Source organism: Leptinotarsa decemlineata, unplaced genomic scaffold (assembly GCF_025532065.1).
Source record: "Leptinotarsa decemlineata unplaced genomic scaffold, Ldec_3_MD MMD2_tig00004067_RagTag_RagTag, whole genome shotgun sequence".
Classification (NCBI taxonomy): domain Eukaryota; kingdom Metazoa; phylum Arthropoda; class Insecta; order Coleoptera; family Chrysomelidae; genus Leptinotarsa; species Leptinotarsa decemlineata.
The window spans coordinates 446,684-468,446 of NW_027412602.1; the positions used below are offsets into that span (position 1 = coordinate 446,684).

General features: G+C 35.4%; 1 protein-coding gene and 1 pseudogene across 1 annotated transcript in view; one reads left to right on the plus strand and one right to left on the minus strand.

The window, feature by feature from the left end:
* LOC111513686 (uncharacterized) overlaps nucleotides 1-21,763 on the plus strand; it is a 436,986-nt gene that overhangs the window by 100,637 nt on the left and 314,586 nt on the right. The gene's annotated exons all lie outside the window — the stretch shown is intronic.
* Nucleotides 15,185-20,405, minus strand: LOC111516454 (ubiquitin carboxyl-terminal hydrolase 2 pseudogene; annotated as a pseudogene).

The following is a 21,763-nucleotide window of genomic DNA, read 5'->3' on the forward strand; positions in this document are numbered from 1 at the left end:
CTAGAATTTGATCAGTCTCTATTTAGAACTTGTCCAGAATTTGTAGTTTCAATTATTTATTCAAAGAAAGTCTGTAATTGAAAATGAAGTGTTTTTAAAAAGTCAAAGTCAAAACAGTGAATATAACAATTAGCGCAGTCGTTGTACGATCTGACAACGTTGCTAGAACAAGGAACCCTAACTAGTAGCGGCGGATTCTAATCTCTCAACAGAGAAAGAACCAACAACCCCTGAGGAGTCATCACTCGAGGAAGCAGCGGAATGAACACTTGGTGAAGCCCCTGGCTGGACGACTTCGAGAACACGACGAATCGGAATGAAGATTGTAAGTCGATATTGAATTGTCTCGATTTATTTTGAAATCTAATTTACCATCACTTTGATTCTTTGCAAAATCAATAATCATACTGATTGATTATTGTAAATAGTAAATAAGTACTGTTCGATCATTCAAATTTTGACATCAAAAATTTGTTAAGATAAATCAAAATGCCTTAAAACCAACCAGAACCAGATGCAATCGAATATATAAATTATCGGAGATATTTTCAATAGTGCCTGAAATCGAAGGTGATCAAATATTTTTGAACACTTTCTTAAATGCTTGTGATTGTGCATTTCGCATGTCAACAGCAGACCAACGCGATCTATCAGTGATTCACATCAAAAACAAACTTATAGGTAGAGCAGCACAATTGATAAGTTCAAGAAATCCTGGAACTCATCCCGAAATCAAACATTTAATAAATTTATATTTTGAAAACTCTAGAGATATAACATCATCGATTCACGATCTCCAGCGTATCAAACAACTCCCAAACGAAACACCTTTAATATTTTTCAATCGCCTTCAAGTCCTCAAATGCCAAAATGCACGCTTGTGTACAAAAATCCGTCCTTTCTGCGGAACAGAAACACGCGCAATCCGCACTAATTGAAACAATGGCATTAAATACGCTTTTAACCGGACTAGAACCCCGAATAGGTCAAGTAATCCGTGCCTCCAATCCGGCAGATCTACTTGAAGCCCACGTTAGAATCAAGGGAGAAATGCAACTATCCTATTTCGAACATCAAAAAACTGAAAGACCAAACCAAACACGTCCTCAACAAACAATCAGCAACCAACATCCCAAAGAACCTGTCACACATGTGGTCAGATAGGTCATATTACCACAGAATGTCGAATGAGACAACAAATACTCCAAAATAATTATCAATATTTCAACCAAAAGTTTGCAAAACCAAACACTCAACTCAATCAAAATTTTTCAAGCCAAACAAACCCTCAACCCAATCAGAATTTTTCAAGACCAAACTTTCAAACAAATTCTTAGCCAAACAGGTCCCAGACTAATCAAAATCAAATTCGACCTCAATCTCAAACCCGATTCAGACCACCCGTAATTCAAAAAAATTCGAATTACTCTGTCAATTTCAATCAAAACCAAAGAGCTCATTCCATGACATATGAATCTCGAGATTATCATACAGGTGATAACCAAGACTATCATACAGCTGATAGCTATAACTATCAATACAACGATTACTACCCCACTGATAATGACTATGATTACTATACCCCTAGTGATCAATATTACCAATACAACCAAATTGAAACACTCGAAGATCCGTCAATGTACCAGGATTTTCTCTCACTCCCGAATGCGAACCACCCACCTATTCAACCCCAAACAACCTATCGATCGACCCTATATCAGAAGTCCAATCCTGAATTCAGTCCCTAAACATACAAGACTTCAACCCGAACGTGAACTTCTCGGAACAAAATTTCATGTAGCCCTATGCTTTCTATGAATTCGAATCTGTACTACATCAAAGACTCTTCCAATACTTCCAGAATCCTAATCGATACAAGTGCAGGAATATCCATTTTCAAACCCAAAACATGCGAAAAATACCCCCTTAGATTCCCTGAAAACGTCACTATACAAGGTATCACTGACCAGAAAATTTTCGTGAATGAATCCACTTTAATAAATTTCACACAGAACGATCCACACAAAGTCTTTATCTACGACTTAGACATCGACTTTGACGGTTTACTCGGATCTGACTTTCTCGAATATTAAAATTGTATAATTGATCTGAAAAATAAACAACTCATAACAAAATTTAAAACGGTCCCTTTGTTCAAAGTTTCAGAGATAAATGACCATATACTTACTGAAAAACCGAACCAAATTCAAATAGAACCCCGAATGGAGAAAGTATTCAAATTACATTGCAACCTCAAGAACACTGAAGCTATACTGCTAGCTGAAGAAAGAAAAAAAGTAAGAATTCTCAACGCCATAGTCAAAATTGATGAAAACGGTATGTTCTACATTACTATCGTAAATACAAACGCGATCCCAAAACAAACTGATTTTTCTGAAATAAAACTCGAACCCCTTCCAACACACGAAAAAAATTTGAATATTAATGAATCGTTTTCCCAAAACAAACTCCATATTGATCGTATCCAAGAAATAAAAGCGCAATTAAGAACCGAACATTTGAACGAAGAGGAACATCAATCAATAACTGATTTATGTTTCCAATTCGAAGATATCTTCTATTTAGGAAATAATCTCACTTTTACCAACGAAATGAAACACACCATTGACACCAAGGATGCTAGACACGTCTTTACGAAATCCTACAGGTACCCACAGGTATACAAGGAGGAAGTAAAAACACAAATATCAAAAATTCTAAATCAAGGCATTATTCAGCCATCAATATCCCCATGGTCATCTTCAGTTTGGGTTGTACCCAAAAAAATGGATGCCTCCGGTAAACAGAAATGGAGAGTTGTCATCGATTACCGAAAACTCAACGAGCTAACGGTTGACGACAAATACCCAAACATCTCGGACCTCCTAGACCAGCTTGGTAAATGCGAATATTTCACCACGCTGGATCTCGCCTCCGGATTTCATCGAATTGAAATCGAACCCAAAGATATTCCCAAAAGAGCCATGAATAATAATATATTTTTTCAGGACACTCCTGCTGTCATCAACAGCCAGTGCCCAATACAACTTAGAGTCAATCAATAACTTTATCGACGTTTTCTTCCATTAAGAAGGAACTCCCAAAATAACAAACAAAAAATGGAGCCTTTTGGTCTACAAAGATTTATCATCCATCAAAAACGCTCTATACAATAATGATGAAATCCTAGAAAACCCCATTTATTTTCTCGACAGAGACGAGCCTAGAGTACTAGCTTTCAAAGCTCAAATAAAAACACATACCAGTCTTTTATGCCAAATTTCAGACTCACTACAAGTAAAGTTTAAAGATATCTTCACGGACAAAGAAAAATTCAAAAAAAGAACAGAACGTGGTTTATTAAATGGTGTAAGAACTTTTTGGAGAGCAATAACCGGAAACCTCAATGCATCCGATGGAGAATATTTCACGGATTGTATCAATAAAATAAGTCAAGACGAACACCAAATCGAAAATCTATTGAAAAATCAAATATCTGTAACCACCTCGGTGATCGAAAACTTCAATTCAACAATTCAAAAGCTACAAGTTGATGAAGAGACTTTCAATCAAGACATAAAATAGATCGAAAAATCACTAATGGAAATATCAGACGATATGGCATTTTACGAAGCTCAAATAAAAACTCTAGAGGTATGCGAATCACTCATAGAAAGCTACCTATTCCTTGAAACTTTGATTGGTGATATTATCAATTCAATCACTTTCGCTCGATTGAAAATAATTCATGGTTCAATCATAACATCGAGAGATTTACTTTATTCGCTTCAAGAAATATCACAAACATTGAACAAAAATAATTAACCATCATACGTCAGTATTGGAAATATTCCCCAATACCTAGACCTTATTGAATTGCAAGCATATCAAACAGACAATAAAGTAGTATTTGTTTTAAATATTCCCCTCGTAGAGCCTGAAACGTACATAGTTTTTCATTTTTATCCAATACCAATCTTGGATGCTCGAAAAGGACTTCACCATATATTAATAACATTTCAAAAATTCATTGCGCGAGACGACGATTCAATGTTGTACACTTTTTTTCAAAATTTGGATAATTGTAAAGTGATCAAAACCGACTTGAAAATTTGTGCAGAAGTGCTACCATACCCGATAGACAGCAACGCTATTTATGAAGCCCAGCTCCTCAAACAAACTCTGCAATTGCCTGAAAATAAGGACAAAGGACTACAACGTTCAAGTGATTTCTCAAAATCAGCTTAGAGAGGAAAGTATTACTCTAGTTGAGCAATCATAAGGAATATCTCTTCTTTCAGCTTCTTATGATTGCCAATGGAATAAGTTGCCAATTTTTTTTCATTTGTTGTCTGTAATTTTTTAAAGTATGAGCAGTACATCTTCCAATATCTGTTTCATCAGCTTGGAACTGTACTGTAGAGATTGGCTAAACTTATGGAACATCTGAACAGCTGGATGAACATCCAGCTCCTCACTATTACCCATCACATGATTTCGAAATTTTGCATTCGTATCTGTCTTTTTGTGATATAAATAATACTCCTACCAATATCTGTTACATCAGCTTGGGAATGTGTATCATAAAAAATTGCCTAGTTACGACAAATATCTGTTCTATCAGCTCGTTTCAGTTGGCGATTATATCTTATCAATTACTTGGATTCCTATGATATTATTTTTTCCCAATCATCTTTTGATATTTTATTGGTATGATTTGGAAAAATCCTAGCCTTCGTCATCGTCAGCTCATCAAGTAATTAATATATTAAACATTACGAGTTCAAATTACTGTTTGAAAGTTGTTTTTCTGTATTTCAATTCATCGTAAATGTCAAACAGGTTTTCTTGTGACTCATGTATTTTTTCTGATGTTGCTAGTAATATAGCTAAGAAAGTTCCAGGCCAAAATCCTATGTATTTTCTTATGGCGCTTCATTGCGCACCTTTTTGGACCTCCAATTGGAACCTTGTGGAACGCCCAACTCAAGGTAGGTGTGACGTAGTCGTCCCCACTTCCCCACAGAAGCTACTGCGCGTACAGCGGAAAATTCAAATCTAGTAGATGAGCAACCTTGGTCCGAGCGCACTTCAAAGTCGTGCGTCGCTGGCAAGTGTTTCAGAGAGAAACTTTAGTGAGTGGAAGAGAGAAACGTGTGACGTCATCGACGCAGGAAGGAATAAGTATCGTAGCGATTTAAGCGTGGCACTCCGCCCCTCGGCCCCCTTAGTATTCCGCATCACCGGAACAGCCCTCCTTGGGACTCCGCCTCACTCGTCGGCTTTCTTGTTACGTCCCAGTTACAGTGATCCTAATTAAAAAAGTTTATAGTTATGAGATTTGAACCCAGGACGTCGGCGTGGTTGAAGTTGTCCTTAGCCTCTACACCAATGTAGGATATTGAAAGTGACTGCGAATAATGGGTATGTATAGCGTTAGTTTTGTCGGGACTGAAATTGACTCATTCATCATACTTAACAGCATTTTTTGGTTTTTGTAGAATGTAAGGGAAATTGTAATCGTCATTTCCTTGTAGATGATAGAAAAATATACTTAGATTTGGGAAAGAATTAATATTCTATATAAAGGTGTGTATGTGTGTGTAAGAGTGAGGGACACGTGTGACGTAATCGAGGCAAAGAGAGATGGAGATAATATCGATATTTAACATTCCTAGCGCAAGCAGTTGTTGCCGGTTGTAAAATAAATCGTTGTTTATGCTACCGGTTTCAAAATTAGGCGTGAACGACTTGATGAAAATTGGAAGCGCAAAAGTGATACATTATTAATAATGAATCAGAAGTTGATGAAGTTACCATTCGAAAATGGGGAAAGCGAAGGATTCGACCGTTTTACAAGCATTTCGACCGTTTTGCGTGCGTCAGTTTCGCGTGCGTTTCGACCATTTTTCGTGTGTTTTCGACCATTTTCCGTGCGTTTCGACAGTTTTGCGTGCGTTCATTCGTTATCGTTTCATCGTTATTGTCGTAACCGTTTTCATGTTCCAATGTGACGATCATTTATCACTTAAAGCGTTTCGCTAAGTGATAAATGTATCAGCATCATCAGGAAATGCCTAAAGTCCATGCTTTGTCCTATGAAGATTCATTTTGCGAATTTTCAGAATCCTGAATGGAACCTTGTGGAACACTCGGCCTAACTTCTGATACAGAGTGGTGTCGGTCAGCCAATCAGAATGGAGGAATCAAATATCGGTCGATTTATTGTGTTAGATGGAATTGAATTGGAGATAGTGATAAAACATTAACACTTTGAAAGTGACGTAGTCAGCGTGGAAGGTGGTAGCGTGGTAGAAAATGCGTGATAATTTGTTAAAATGAATGAGTTATTACAAAAATGGCGCAATTATCAGCATGGCATTATGTTCTATATTTGTTGATAATGATCGGATCATGACGTATAGCACGTCAAATGAAAGAAGAAGAAATGCAGAATGTATCGACAGAGAAAAAAACAAAGATGGCGCAACCTGTCAGGAAGGCACTAAGCCACATCTTCGTTAATCATAGTTGAATGTCAACGTGCAGCACATCAAATGAAAGGGAAACGAATGCCAAATTCATCGACATAGAAAGAAACAAAGATAGCGTAACATGTCAGAAAGACACTAAGTCGTATCTTTGTTAATGATAGTTGAATATCAACGTGCAGCATATCAAATGAAAATGAAACGAATGCAGAATTCATCTACAGAGAAAACAAAGATGGCGTAACATGTCAGAAGGGCACTAAGCCACATATTCGTTAATCATACCTGAATCTAAACGTGCAGCACATCAAATGAAAATGAAACGGATGCAAAATTCATCGACAAAGGAAAAAACAAAGATGGCGTAACATGCCAATAGGGCACTGAGTTGTATCTTCGTTGATCATAGTCACATCATCGTGTGTAGTACATCAAATGAAAGGGAAGAAATGCAGAATTCATCGACAAAGAAAAAACATAGAAAAAATGTCAGAGGGGCACCAAGGTGTATATTCGCTAATTATGATCAGATCGTCACGCATAACACGTCAAGTGAAATTTCATCGACAAAAAAAAACAAGAACGATGCCACTAAGCCGCATCATCATTAAAATGTTGGGATCCCAACGTGCAGTACGTCAAATGAAAGGAGAAGGGGTATAGAATCCATATAGGGAACTCAAAGATAACGTCATGTCAAAAGGGCACTAGTTCACATCTTCGCAGACAGATTATGATGTAAAGCACATGGAAGTGGCATGGATGTTGAAAATGATAAAGAAACGTCATTGTGACATGTCAAATAGGCATACGGTGTGCATTTGATGCAATAATTTCGAAATTCGTATGAGAAGCATATGTACAGTTGTAGAGATCTGACGAAAGAATATGAAAATATAATTATTCTCCTTCGACATATCTTTACGTGTCATGCAAAAATAAACACATCCGGTAATGAAAAAATAATCAATTACTAAAACATACAATATATTTGGATTCCTTATGGTGGGAAGGCTTCGAATCCGTCAAAAAAAAGCTCACTACCGGTTTTCACTTCCTGTCGTCCGATTTCAATAATTTTGGCATCAATTAATTCGTTTAGATGTCAAGAAACATAATTTAATTATTTTCCGAAGCCAAAAGGAGCCATGGTATCCTATTTGTATAAAGCTCATGTGTTCCCAACCGATCTATTTTGAACCAAAATCAAACCTAATGCTTAGCCCTTTCAGACAACCGCATCCAGTATGGACGAAGATTACCCCGGTCGCTGCGCGCTTATCAGGGAAACATATGTAAGAAGCAGAATTCCTGAATCTGCTATTCCAACCCTACTTAAATCATTAAGTCCTAATACTAAAAAAAAAATAGTTCGTTTAAACAGTGGTGGCTATTTTGTAACCTGCATAAAGTGAATGTTTTCGAGCCAAGAATGTCAGATATAATTCAGTTCCTGCAAGAGAAATTTGATGTGTGGAACAAATTATAATACATTGAGTTCCCACAGATCACCATTAAAATTAATAATCATAACGCTTGATAATGAAGATGTAATAAAATGTTTTCTCAAATGAGTTTTCAAATTGAGACCGGTTTTCCTAAAATATTCCACGACTTGGGACCCAGGTTCTTGAATATTTGGAAACACTTTATCCATATCACATCTTATCACTGGATGAAATAACGTACAAGTTAGCAACTCTTTGGCATTGGTGTCTGCTCAGAGGGTACAGACTATTGCTATCATAAAAATATCTGAAATAAGGGACATGTCTTCAAATATACAAATTAATATTTCAGAAATTATTAAAACTTCTGCGCCCGGCAGGCAACAGCCGGTCATAATTTTACCATATTTCTATGAAAAGACAGAGATTAGCGTTGCAAATGTCTGAATGAATACCTATCAAGAAATCAAAAATTACGAGGTATTGTCAACAAATTATTCATAACACTTAGAAGACCATATCATGCAGCTTCAAGTCAAAGTGTTTCACGATGGATCAAAACAACTTTGACTTCAAGCGGTATTGATACTCAAAAATTTTCATTTTATTCCACGCGGCATGCCTCCACTTCGGCAGTAAAATGTAGTTGGAGCAACTATTGATGTAATCAGAAATGCGGCAGGGTGGTCTGAGAAATCTTGCGTATTTGCTAGATTCTATAACAAACTGTAGTTGAATAGTAAAAATTTTGCTGAAACTATTATTTCTAATTTTAAAAATTAGTGGGAATTTATTCTATTTTAATTGTTATTGTTGTAATGTATTATTGTTAATGTATTTTTATGAGCTATATATCCATTATTACTGATATTATATAAATTTTTTGAAGATAAGTTTATGAACTTGAGATTACGAATTATTAAATCATAATAATTAATTACAGAGTATCATTCAGATCGCTGATATGCTTTAAACATCTACAAGGTGGTCTATGATGGAGTGGTCCTGAAATATAATCTGAGATTAAACGACTTACCTGTAAAGTTCTATGAAGAACCACTACATTATAGACCAACCCTCCCTCATTTTCAGCTTACCCTTACGCCATCTGAAATAGGTGCACCAAAAATCGTAATGAATCAATGGGCTGAGTATATTGATATGGAATATTTCTTTCATTCGGGTAAAAACTAGTGATCGGTTTCCGCCTCAGAGGCGTAACTACAAGGTGGTCTATGATGTAGTGGTTCTTCATATAATCAAGATTGAACTTTCTTACAGGTAAGTCGAATAATCTTAGATTATTCGTAAGTAGCCAGACGAATTTATAAGGACTCATATTATTCTGAATGTACATTCTGCGATTGAATCTTGTCAAAGAGTTCAATGAAATATAGTTAGTATTTATTGTTTTATAACGAATCTATAGACCAGAAATAAAAGTCAAATCAAACTATTCTTTGTTTGAAGGTGGTTGCCAATTCTCCATGGTGGATTTCATTATTTCGGACGTACATTGTCTAATATAATATAATTTGAAATCTCTGAGATGACAAATGTAAATTTTAAAAAATATGTGAAAATAACAATTATAGTAGGCAAAAAACTCCGAAATAAAACTATAATAAAATTAAAAATCAAAACAGAGCAAAAAATTGAAAATTGAACAATTTAAATGAAATAAAAAAATCGAAAATTGAAAGGTTTCAAGCCAAGTTACTTAACGACGTTTCAATTGTTAGTAATCACAATAGTCTTCGGGTGATGACCCGATATCAGTCAGAAATATAGACAAGGAAAAAATCCCTCATTTTGATACTCAACAACAAGAAGAATCTTAAGGCAACATCTATTATGATTACAGAGCTGCTTACTGAAGATAACTTCAATTTATTCAATAAGGTTCTAGGTTAATTCAATGAATCATCATGGACTTTTAATGAACATGTATTTGTGAACTTTATATGGTTTCATTCTGCCATCACAAGGTTGGCAGATAGTCTCTTGCTCAGCAAGGCCAAAACGAATTTGCCAATGTTTTGACCCACGATTATTTTATCGTGACTATGAATGCTTAATGCACACAAGAATTACAATTACTCTTGTGACAAGATAGGATGAAAAAATAACTGGCTAGATATACTGTACGCTTAGACAAGATTCAATTCTCACTGTACTCTTACAAGGTTTGAAACGTGAAGAATAATTTTCCAAAAATGCCATGTTTCACATCGGTAGCTAGAGAAGGGGGTTTGGATTGGTCATTGCGGAAGTTTGGATTAACATAAGTAGAAAATGTCATAATAGCATGTAATTCCCAAGATGAGGGACGCAAGAAACAATTAAGGAATTGAAATTCTAGCTATTTGTATCTTACAATATCTACGTGGAAGATTTGAATATACGGGTTGCTTGAAAAAATATATTCGAGAATACCTATTGAATTTTATAAGGATAGATCAGCTGCATGAGTTCATTAGTTTTCTCTTTAAGATCCTAAAGAAAAGTCTTTGGGGACTAGTAATATGATTTTGTTAATTTTTGTTCCATGAAATTGGTCTATACTTATTTCGTAAAATTTTGAGATACAAATAATGAGAAAAGATCCAAGGGCAGTTAATTAACTTATGTTGGCTCTGGGAAACAGAGTCTCCCAACTTAGACTCGCTCATGGAAACAATGAGAACATAGAACGTTTCATCTCCCATTTTTCATGATGATCTATCTCGTATGAGATCATCATCAATAAATTAATTCAAATGCAAATAGTTTAATACAAAACACCTTGTAGAAAAGGTCATAATAGCATACAATTCCCACGATGAGGAACGCAAGGAACAATTAAGGAATTGAAATTCTAGCTATTTGTATCTTACAATATCTACGTGGGAGATTTATATATACGGGTTGCTTGAAAAAAGATATTCGAAAATATCTTTGAGCGTCTGTCACCGAGCCCTTTTGAAATTACCTAACCTTTTAATAAATACTAACTAAGAACAATAAAGTTTTTCTGTTTTTTTTTTGGGTCGTGGCACCTCTCCCAACGGAAAAGTCAACTTTTCCGTTGGGAGAGCCGATCAAAAAATGATTCCAAACGGAATCCGTCCAAACTTTTGTCAATGAACGAAAACCAACAATTTTCATCGCTTCAGCAGAAAACGAGTATGAAGTTTTTCCTTTCAAAAATGATGCGCAGAGTTCTTTTCCAATGACACTTTCCACTGAACCAATCGACCTCTCTCATTTGTTTGAAATGCAACCTCTACCATTTTTCTCCCATGTGAAAAGAATTGTAAGCAAATACCCCATGACGTAAGAGAATCATCAATCGCCGTTTGATCGATTCCTCCCATAGCTTGGCGAAATCGCCATGTTGATTTGAAAAAGAAAGAAAAACATAAAGAAAGAAAAACATTTTTATTACAAAATTCATAGTACAATACATCCGATATGAATGATCGTGAAAACTTGATAAAAATTTTCAATATTTCTGTGTAAATTCCATAAAATCCACCTTTACCCTATTTAAAATTAGCGAATATTGATAAATCTTGAAGAAGATTACCCTAACACTCAGGAAACGGTATCCTACATCATGTGTTTCAAAACTAAGCTGAAATACCAGCGTTTTCCACGTTTTCTTGATGTTCACTCTGATTGGGCGGTCCATGTACTGGAGCTCGCGAAATTCAAATACAGTTTTGTTTAACTATGGCAATAGTAGGATCATCTAAAACAAGTCGTCAATCAAAGAAGTTTTTTTTCTTCATTTTGTTTTTACTGATACCTCCACTACATTCAGTTAATTTTTATCATATATAGGATACACAGAATATTTCATACAGCATTTTGCACGAAAAATTCCAAAAATGTTAACTTCATCATTTCACTGAGGTTGTTTCAGATGAGTATTTAGGTGGAAAGTTTTTTTAAAAGCGGGGTCTACTTTTCACGGGTGATGGAGATGTGTCAAAAGCCAAATTGTCAAAAATACTAATTTCCGAAAATATTTAATTTTCCAAATTTATAGCCTCAGTGCACCGCACTGTGAGGGTCGATCTAGTAAAAGTTCATTCACCTCAATAAAGTTATGATATTCGGCAATTAGCGATAATGCAATAATTCAATAATGGAACCAGGATGTTTGGGCATTGATCATTCGGCTGCCACCTTCTGAAGATAACAAATTCATCACCCCTGAAAATGTACCTTCGGTAAGTGTATCTTATGATTCGTATTATTGGCTTGTGGAACCATATTTTTGAAAAAGCATAACATTGTTTAGGGATTTGTTGTACCTTCATTTCAATAAACTTCAGTATTTTCTATGTATGAATATTATTTCTATATAAATCCTACCATCTGACTTAACCCCCAACTCGCGAGGGATTTGTTGTACCTTCATTTCAATAAACTTCAGTATTTTCTATGTATGAATATTATTTCTATATAAATCCTACCATCTGACTTAACCCCCAACTCGCGAGCCATTTGGGCCGCGACACTATCGTTACTGCAGTTTTGAACTAGTATGAAAATGTGCATATAGGACGAAACTGCAGTAACAATAGTCACAAATAAAAATGAAAACATAGAACGTTTCATCTCCCATTTTTCATGATGATCTATCACGTATGAGATCATCATCAATAAATTCATTCAAATGCAAATAGTTTAATACAAAACACCTTGATTGCATAAGTAGGAAAGGTCATAAGAAACAATTAAGGATTTGAAATTCTAGCTATTTGTATCTTACAATATCTACGTGGAAGATTTAAATAAACGGGTTGCTTGAAAAAAGATATTCGAGAATACCTATTGAATTTTATAAGGATAGGTGGATTAGAAAAGACACGTCCATTAGAAGACCAATTGGAAAACCTCGACTGGAAAACCCTTGGGAATAATGACAAATTAAATAACTCAAACAAGATAAGTTAACAACACATTATTCAGATGAGCGGCATGAGTTCATTAGTTATCTCTTTCTGCTGAAAAGCAAATATTTAGTATATATTTAATTATTACTTCCGGTTTTTTTTAATTTAAAAGCCTCCGGCCTTGAAAATATCAAAAGTGTACACTCAAAGTGATCACGTAGAGGTAACAACAGTTGATACAATTTGAGTTATTTATGTCTAAATAAGATCCTAAAGAAAAGTGTTCGGGGACTAGTAATATAATTTTGTAAATTTTTGTTCCATGAAATTGGTCTATACTTATTTCGTAAAATTTAGAGATACAAATAATAAGAAAAGATCCAAGGGCTCTTTGCAGTTATTTAACTAATGTTGGCTCTGGGAAACAGAACTATATCTAGCTAGTGGGAGTCTCCCAACTTAGACTCGCTCGTTTTGTTGAAGTGGTGATCCTAAAGAAAAGTGTTCGAAGACTAGTAATATAATTTTGTAAATTTTTGTTTCATGAAATTGGTCTATACTTATTTCGTAAAATTTAGAGATACAAATAATAAGAAAAGATCCAAGGGCTCTTTGCAGTTATTTAACTAATGTTGGCTCTGGGAAACAGAACTATATCTAGCTAGTGGGAGTCTCCCAACTTAGACTCGCTCGTTTTGTTGAAGTTGGTGGCGCTCTATATATATTTTTAATTCTTCTCTATCAGGTATAGGATGTTTGAGTTCAAACCATCCTATACCTGACTGAGCTGCCGTGCAATCTTCTGCGCGTGCCAATCTTATGCGCGTGCCAATCTTATGCGCGTGCCTCTTGAGCGTCTGTCACCAAGCCCTTCTGGAATTACCTAACCTTTTAATAAATACTAACTAAGGACAATAAGTTTTTTTGGTTTTTTTTGACACGTGGCACCTTCTTAGAATATTCGCATTTGGATTGGTTGGTACCAAGTCACCTTTTCCGTTGGGAGAGCCTATCTTTTCATAAGGATAGGTGGATTAGAAAAGACCCGTCCATTAGAAGACCAATTGGAAAACCCCGACTGGAAAACCCTTGGGAATAATGACAAATCAAATAACTCAAACAAGATAAGTTAACAACACATAATTCAGATAAGCTGCATGAGTTCATTAGTTACCTCTTTCTGCTGAAAAGCAAATATTTAATATATATTTAATTATTACTTCCGTTTTTTTTACTTTAAAAGCCTCCGGCCTTGAAAATATCAAAAGTGTACACTCAAAGTGATCACGTAGAGGTAACAACAGTTGGTAAAATTTGAGTTATTTATATCTAAATAAGATCCTAAAGAAAAGTGTGCGGGGACTAGTAATATAATTTTGTAAATTTTTGTTCCATGAAATTGGTCTATACTCATTTCGTAAAATTTAGGGATACAAATAATAAGAAAAGATCCAAGGGCTCTTTGCAGTTATTCAACTTATATTGGCTCTGGGAAACAGAACCATATCTAGCTAGTGGGAGTCTATCAACTTAGACTCGCTCGTTTTGTTGAAGTTGGTGACGCTCTATATATATTTTTGATTCTTTCCTATCCAGTATAGGGTGTTTGAGTTCAACCCATCCTATACCCGACTGAGCTGCCGTGCAATCTTCTGCGCGTGCCTCTTGATCATCTGTCACCAAGCCCTTCTGAAATTACCTAACCTATTAATAAATACTAACTAAGGAAAATAATTTTTTTGTTTTTTTTTTTGGCACGTGGCACCTTCTTAGAATATTCGCATTTGGATTGGTTGGTACCAAGTCACCTTTTCCGTTGGGAGAGCCGATCAAAAAATGATTCCAAACTGAATCCGTCCAAACTTTTGTCAATGAACGGAAACCAACAATTTTCATCGCCTCCGCAGAAAAAGTGTGTAAAGTTTTTCCTTTCAGAGATGACGCGCAGAGTACTTTTTCAATGACACTTTTCACTGAACCAATCAACCTCTCTCATTTGTTTGAAACGCAACGTCTACCATTTTTTCCCATGTGAAAAGAATTGTAAGCCAATACCTCATGACGTAACAGAATCATCAATCGCCGTTCGGTCGATTCCTCCCATAGCTTGGCGAAATCGGTTAGCAGTATCTCTCAAATCCAGTGTCGCAATACATGACCTGAGGTTGGGATGTAGAAGCATCACTTCGATTTACATCAAAGAATAGCATGCACGTATAAAATGAAACGTCCAACATTTCATGTTGATTTGAAAAAGAAAGAAAAACATAAAGAAAGAAAAACATTTTTATTACAGAATTCATAGTACAATACATCCGCTATGAATGATCGTGAAAACTTGATAAAAACCAGCACAAAGTTATTGTTTTTCATAAAAGAGCAAATAGGCATCACCACACACGAGAGACTTCTTTGAAATAGATGACACACGTGAATCATTATAATCGTGCCACCCACCTGTGTATGGATGTCTACAGTATGCCGTGTAATGTCCATTATGAGCGGTGCCTTTGTGGTTACACAATGCGTACAAATTGTAACGACACGACGACATATTGTCTGCAGCGAAGCTTTTCATGTCTAACTTCTCCAACGGAAAGTCGACAGTAACATTTAATTTACCCCCAGAATCGTCCGTTGGGGAAAATCTTTTCAAATGAATCACCAGAATTCGCGGGAACTTATGTATTGATACGGATATTATACATTTTCGTCGTTCGTGGCACTGCGAACACGTTGGTCGTTCGTCTCCATCCAAAGTTTCTGATCTTGTAAAATAGTGTAAACAATCTGACAAAGTCAATCGACCTGTTTTTGATGGTAGAGGAAGAGATAAATCCCAAAACGGATCAAACGTTTCCGATGAGTGCTCACAGTATGTGCATTTCAAAGTAGTTTTCAAAAGACCCACAAAATTTTTGACAAACTTCGAGTTGTTCATCTTCAGATACCTCAACCAGGGACCTCGCACTTTCTCTCCGTCTTCATTGTTATTCTTCGCATTGACTCTATTCACGTCTTCGTGTAAGCCGAATAGAAGATACCGCAAAAATTCATGGGCATCTTGCTGAGCATATCCCATGAACTGAGCGGTAAACTTTTCTATTTGGGTCTTTATGCATATCGGATTCACCTCCCTATCCAACGAATCTGTCGACCACAGCTCCTTCATCACTTCTGCCACAGCGATGATTAAAGCTCCTCTCGAACCAGAAGTACTGGTATTAACATCAGACATGTAGGTTCTCTTTGTTAAATACACCAACAAACATTTCGTGTTTGACAAACATTGGATGACAGCATTCATAAAACACGTGTTGCCGATATTTCGCAATCCTTTAAGGCCAGGAGTTTTAACTGGACCTTTTTTCAACTCCATATTCTTCATTCTAAACGATTTTTGTTTTCGCTTCTCAGTTGGAATAAGTTCCAGTGAAAGGTCCAAAGTGGTATTCTTCTCTGTGAAGATATTTTTGTCCAAACGATTATTTCGTTTCACATTTTGCTCTTCATCATCTCTATCTGTAATTGAAAAAATCTTTACATTAACATTCAAAATTAACGAAATCTCTGAGAAGATATCAACTCGAAAAAGTAGTGGAAATATATACATGAATTTTTAAGAATAACTTACCTAATATTTTACATGCTGCGGTAGGATTCATATTGATTTTCATCCGATCTGAAATTGCTTCAAAAGCCCACAACCAAGCGTTACTTGAGAAATATAATGACATTTTATTTTCCGAACAATTTATTCGAAATATATGTATATAATAGATGGAAACTGTCCTTTATTACAGTTCAACTATATATTTATGCTAATATCTCACTGGCACTATCGGACGTCCGACTAATAGGTACCTCAACAGGTACTAATGTGTGAAATAATCATTACTCATTTATCTGTTAAATTTTTACCTGATATGCATCACGTGTTGTGATTTTATTGATTTCGGATTCACTTTATATGATTGATTATAGAAAGTTTTAGTTGCATTGATTTAATTTTATATCAATGATTATTTCTGCCTTCTACTCACCTCATGAACTTGAAATATTCAATATTTCTGTGAGGTAAGACATGTTGATAATTTTTATAAAGTTTGTAAATTCCATAAAATCCACCTTTACCCTATTTAAAATCAGCGAATATTAATAAATCTTGAAGAAGATTACCCTAACACTCAGGAAACGGTATCCTACATTATGTGTTTCAAAACTAAGCTGAAATACCAGCGTTTTCCACGTTTTCTTGATGTTCACTCTGATTGGGCGGTCCATGTACTGGAGCTCGCGAGATTCAAATATAGTTTTGTTTAACTATTGCAATAGTGGGATCATCTAAGACAAGTCGTCAATCAAAGAAGTTTTTTTTCTTCATTTCGTTTTTACTGATACCTCCACTACATTCAGTAAATTTTTATCATATATAGGATACACAGGATATTTCGTACAGTATGGTCTGGAAAACCCTTGGGAATAATGACAAATTAAATAACTCAAACAAGATAAGTTAACAACACATTATTCAGATAAGCTGCATGAGTTCATTAGTTATCTCTTTCTGCTGAAAAGCAAATATTTACTATATATTTAATTATTACTTCCATTTTTTTTTACTTTAAAAGTTTGTAAATTCCGTAAAATCCACCTTTACCCTATTTAAAATTAGCGAATATTAATAAATCTTGAAGAAGATTACCCTAACACTCAGGAAACGGTATCCTACATCATGTGTTTCAAAACTAAGCTGAAATACCAACGTTTTCCACGTTTTCTTGATGTTCACTCTGATTGGGCGGTCCATGTACTGGAGCTCGCGAAATTCAAATACAGTTTTGTTTAACTATGGCAATAGTGGGATCATCTAAAACAAGTCGTCAATCAAAAAAGTTTTTTTTCTTCATTTTGTTTTTACTGATACCTCCACTACATTCAGTTAATGTTTATCATATATAGGATACACAGGATATTTCATACAGCATGGTCTGGAAAACCCTTGGGAATAATGATAAATTAAATAACTCAAACAAGATAAGTTAACAACACATTATTCAGATAAGCTGCATGAGTTCATTAGTTATCTCTTTCTGCTAAAAAGCAAATATTTAGTATATATTTAATTATTACTTCCGTTTTTTTTTTTACTTTAAAAGCCTCCGGCCTTGAAAATATCAAAAGTGTACACTCAAAGTGATCACGTAGAGGTAACAACAGTTGGTAAAATTTAAGTTATTTATGTCTAAATGAGATCCTAAAGAAAAGTGTTCGGGGACTAGTAATATAATTTTGTAAATTTTTATTCCATGAAATTGGTCTATACTTATTTCGTAATATTCAGAGATACAAATAATAAGAAAAGATCCAAGGGCTCTTTGAAGTTATTTAACTAATGTTGGCTCTGGGAAACAGAACCATATCTAGCTAGTGGGAGTTTATCAACTTAGACTCGCTCGTTTTGTTGAAGTTGGTGGCGCCCTATATATGTTTTTAATTCTTCCCTATCCAGTATAGGGTGTTTGAGTTTAACCCATCCTATACCCGACTGAGCTGCCGTGCAATCTTCTGCGCGTGCCTCTTGAGCGTCTGTCACCAAGACCTTCTGAAATTACCTAACCTATTAATAAATACTAACTAAGGAAAATAAGTTTTTTTGTTTTTTTTTGGCACGTGGCACCTTCTTAGAATATTCGCATTTGGATTGGTTGGTACCAAGTCACCTTTTCCGTTGGGAGAGCCGATCAAAAAATGATTCCAAACTGAATCCGTCCAAACTTTTGTCAATGAAGGGAAACCAACAATTTTCATCGCCTCCGCAGAAAAGGTATATAAAGTTTTTCCTTTCAGAGATGACGCGCAGAGTACTTTTTCAATGACACTTTTCACTGAACCAATCAACCTCTCTCATTTGTTTGAAACGCAACGCCTACCATTTTTTCCCATTTGAAATGAATTTTAAGCCAATACCCCATGACGTAAGAGAATCATCAATCGCCGTTCGATCGATTCCTCCCATAGCTTGGCGAAATCGGTTAGCAGTATCTCTCAAATCCAGTGTCGCAGTATATGACCTGAGGTTGGGATGTAGAAGCATCACTTCGATTTACATCAAAGAATAGCATGTACGTATAAAATGAAAAGTCCAACATTTCATGTTGATTTGAAAAAGAAAGAAAAACATAAAGAAAGAAAAACATTATTATTACAAAATTCATAGTACAATACATCCGCTATGAATGATCGTGAAAACTTGATAAAAATTAGCACAAAGTTATTGTTTTTCATAAAAGAGCAAATAGGCATCACCACACACGAGAGACTTCTTTGAAATAGATGACACACGTGAATCATTATAATCGTGCCACCCACCTGTGTATGGATGTCTACAGTATGCCGTGTAATGTCCATTATGAGCGGTGCCTTTGTGGTTACACAATGCGTACAAATTGTAACGACACGACGACATATTGTCTGCAGCGAAGCTTTTCATGTCTAACTTCTCCAACGGAAAGTCGACAGTAACATTTAATTTACCCCCAGAATCGTCCGTTGGGGAAAATCTTTTCAAATGAATCACCAGAATTCGCGGGAACTTATGTATTGATACGGATATTATACATTTTCGTCGTTCGTGGCACTGCGAACACGTTGGTCGTTCGTCTCCATCCAAAGTTTCTGATCTTGTAAAATAGTGTAAACAATCTGACAAAGTCAATCGACCTGTTTTTGATGGTAGAGGAAGAGATAAATCCCAAAACGGATCAAACGTTTCCGATGAGTGCTCACAGTATGTGCATTTCAAAGTAGTTTTCAAAAGACCCACAAAATTTTTGACAAACTTCGAGTTGTTCATCTTCAGATACCTCAACCAGGGACCTCGCACTTTCTCTCCGTCTTCATTGTTATTCTTCGCATTGACTCTATTCACGTCTTCGTGTAAGCCGAATAGAAGATACCGCAAAAATTCATGGGCGTCTTGCTGAGCATATCCCATGAACTGAGCGGTAAACTTCTCTATTTGGGTCTTTATGCATATCGGATTCACCTCCCTATCCAACGAATCTGTCGACCACAGCTCCTTCATCACTTCTGCCACAGCGATGATTAAAGCTCCTCTCGAACCAGAAGTACTGGTATTAACATCAGACATGTAGGTTCTCTTTGTTAAATACACCAACAAACATTTCGTGTTTGACAAACATTGGATGACAGCATTCATAAAACACGTGTTGCCGATATTTCGCAATCCTTTAAGGCCAGGAGTTTTAACTGGACCTTTTTTCAACTCCATATTCTTCATTCTAAACGATTTTTGTTTTCGCTTCTCAGTTGGAATAAGTTCCAGTGAAAGGTCCAAAGTGGTATTCTTCTCTGTGAAGATATTTTTGCCCAAACGATTATTTCGTTTCACATTTTGCTCTTCATCATCTCTATCTGTAATTGAAAAAATCTTTACATTAACATTCAAAATTAACGAAATCTCTGAGAAGATATCAACTCGAAAAAGTAGTGGAAATATATACATGAATTTTTAAGAATAACTTACCTAATATTTTACATGCTGCGGTAGAATTCATATTGATTTTCATCCGATCTGAAATTGCTTCAAAAGCCCACAACCAAGCGTTACTTGAGAAATATAATGACATTTTATTTTCCGAACAATTTATTCGAAATATATGTATATAATAGACGGAAACTGTCCTTTATTACAGTTCAACTATATATTTATGCTAATATCTCACTGGCACTATCGGACGTCCGACTAATAGGTACCTTAACAGGTACTAATGTGTGAAATACTCATTACTCATTTATCTGTTAAATTTTTACCTGATATGCATCACGTGTTGTGATTTTATTGATTTCGGATTCACTTTATATGATTGATTATAGAAAGTTTTAGTTGCATTGATTTAATTTTATATCAATGATTATTTCTGCCTTCTGCTCACCTCATGAACTTGAAATTTTCAATATTTCTGTGAGGTAAGACATGTTGATAATTTTTATGAAGTTTGTAAATTCCATTAAATCCACCTTTACCCTATTTAAAATTAGCGAATATTAATAAATCTTGAAGGAGATTACCCTAACACTCAGGAAACGGTATCCTACATCATGTGTTTCAAAACTAAGCTGAAATACCAGCGTTTTCCACGTTTTCTTGATGTTCACTCTGATTGGGCGGTCCATGTACTGGAGCTCGCGAGATTCAAATACAGTTTTGTTTAACTATTGCAATAGTGGGATCATCTAAAACAAGTCGTCAATCAAAGAAGTTTTTTTTCTTCATTTTGTTTTTACTGATACCTCCACTACATTCAGTTAATTTTTATCATATATAGGATACACAGGATATTTCATACAGCATTTTGCACGAAAAATTCCAAAAATGTTAACTTCATCATTTCACTGAGGTTGTTTTAGATGAGTATTTAGGTGGAAAGTTTTTTTAAAAGCGGGGTCTGCTTTTCACGGGTGATGGAGATGTGTCAAAAGCCAAATTGTCAAAAATACTAATTTCCGAAAATATTTAATTTTATAAATTTATAGCCTCAGTGCACCGCACTGTGAGGGTCGATCTAGTAAAAGTTCATTTACCTAAATAAAGTTATGATATTCGGCAATTAGCAATAATGCAATAATTCAATAATGGAACAAGGATGTTTGGGCATTGATCATTCGGCTGCCACCTTCTGAAGATAACAAATTCATCACCCCTGAAAATGTACCTTCGGTAAGTGTATCTTATGATTCGTATTATTGGCTTTTGGAACCATATTTTTGAAAAAGCATAACATTGTTTAGGGATTTGTTGTACCTTCATTTTAATAAACTTCAGTATTTTCTATGTATGTATATTATTTCTATATAAATCCTACCATCTGACTTAACCCCCAACTCGCGAGCCATTTGGGCCGCGACATTATCG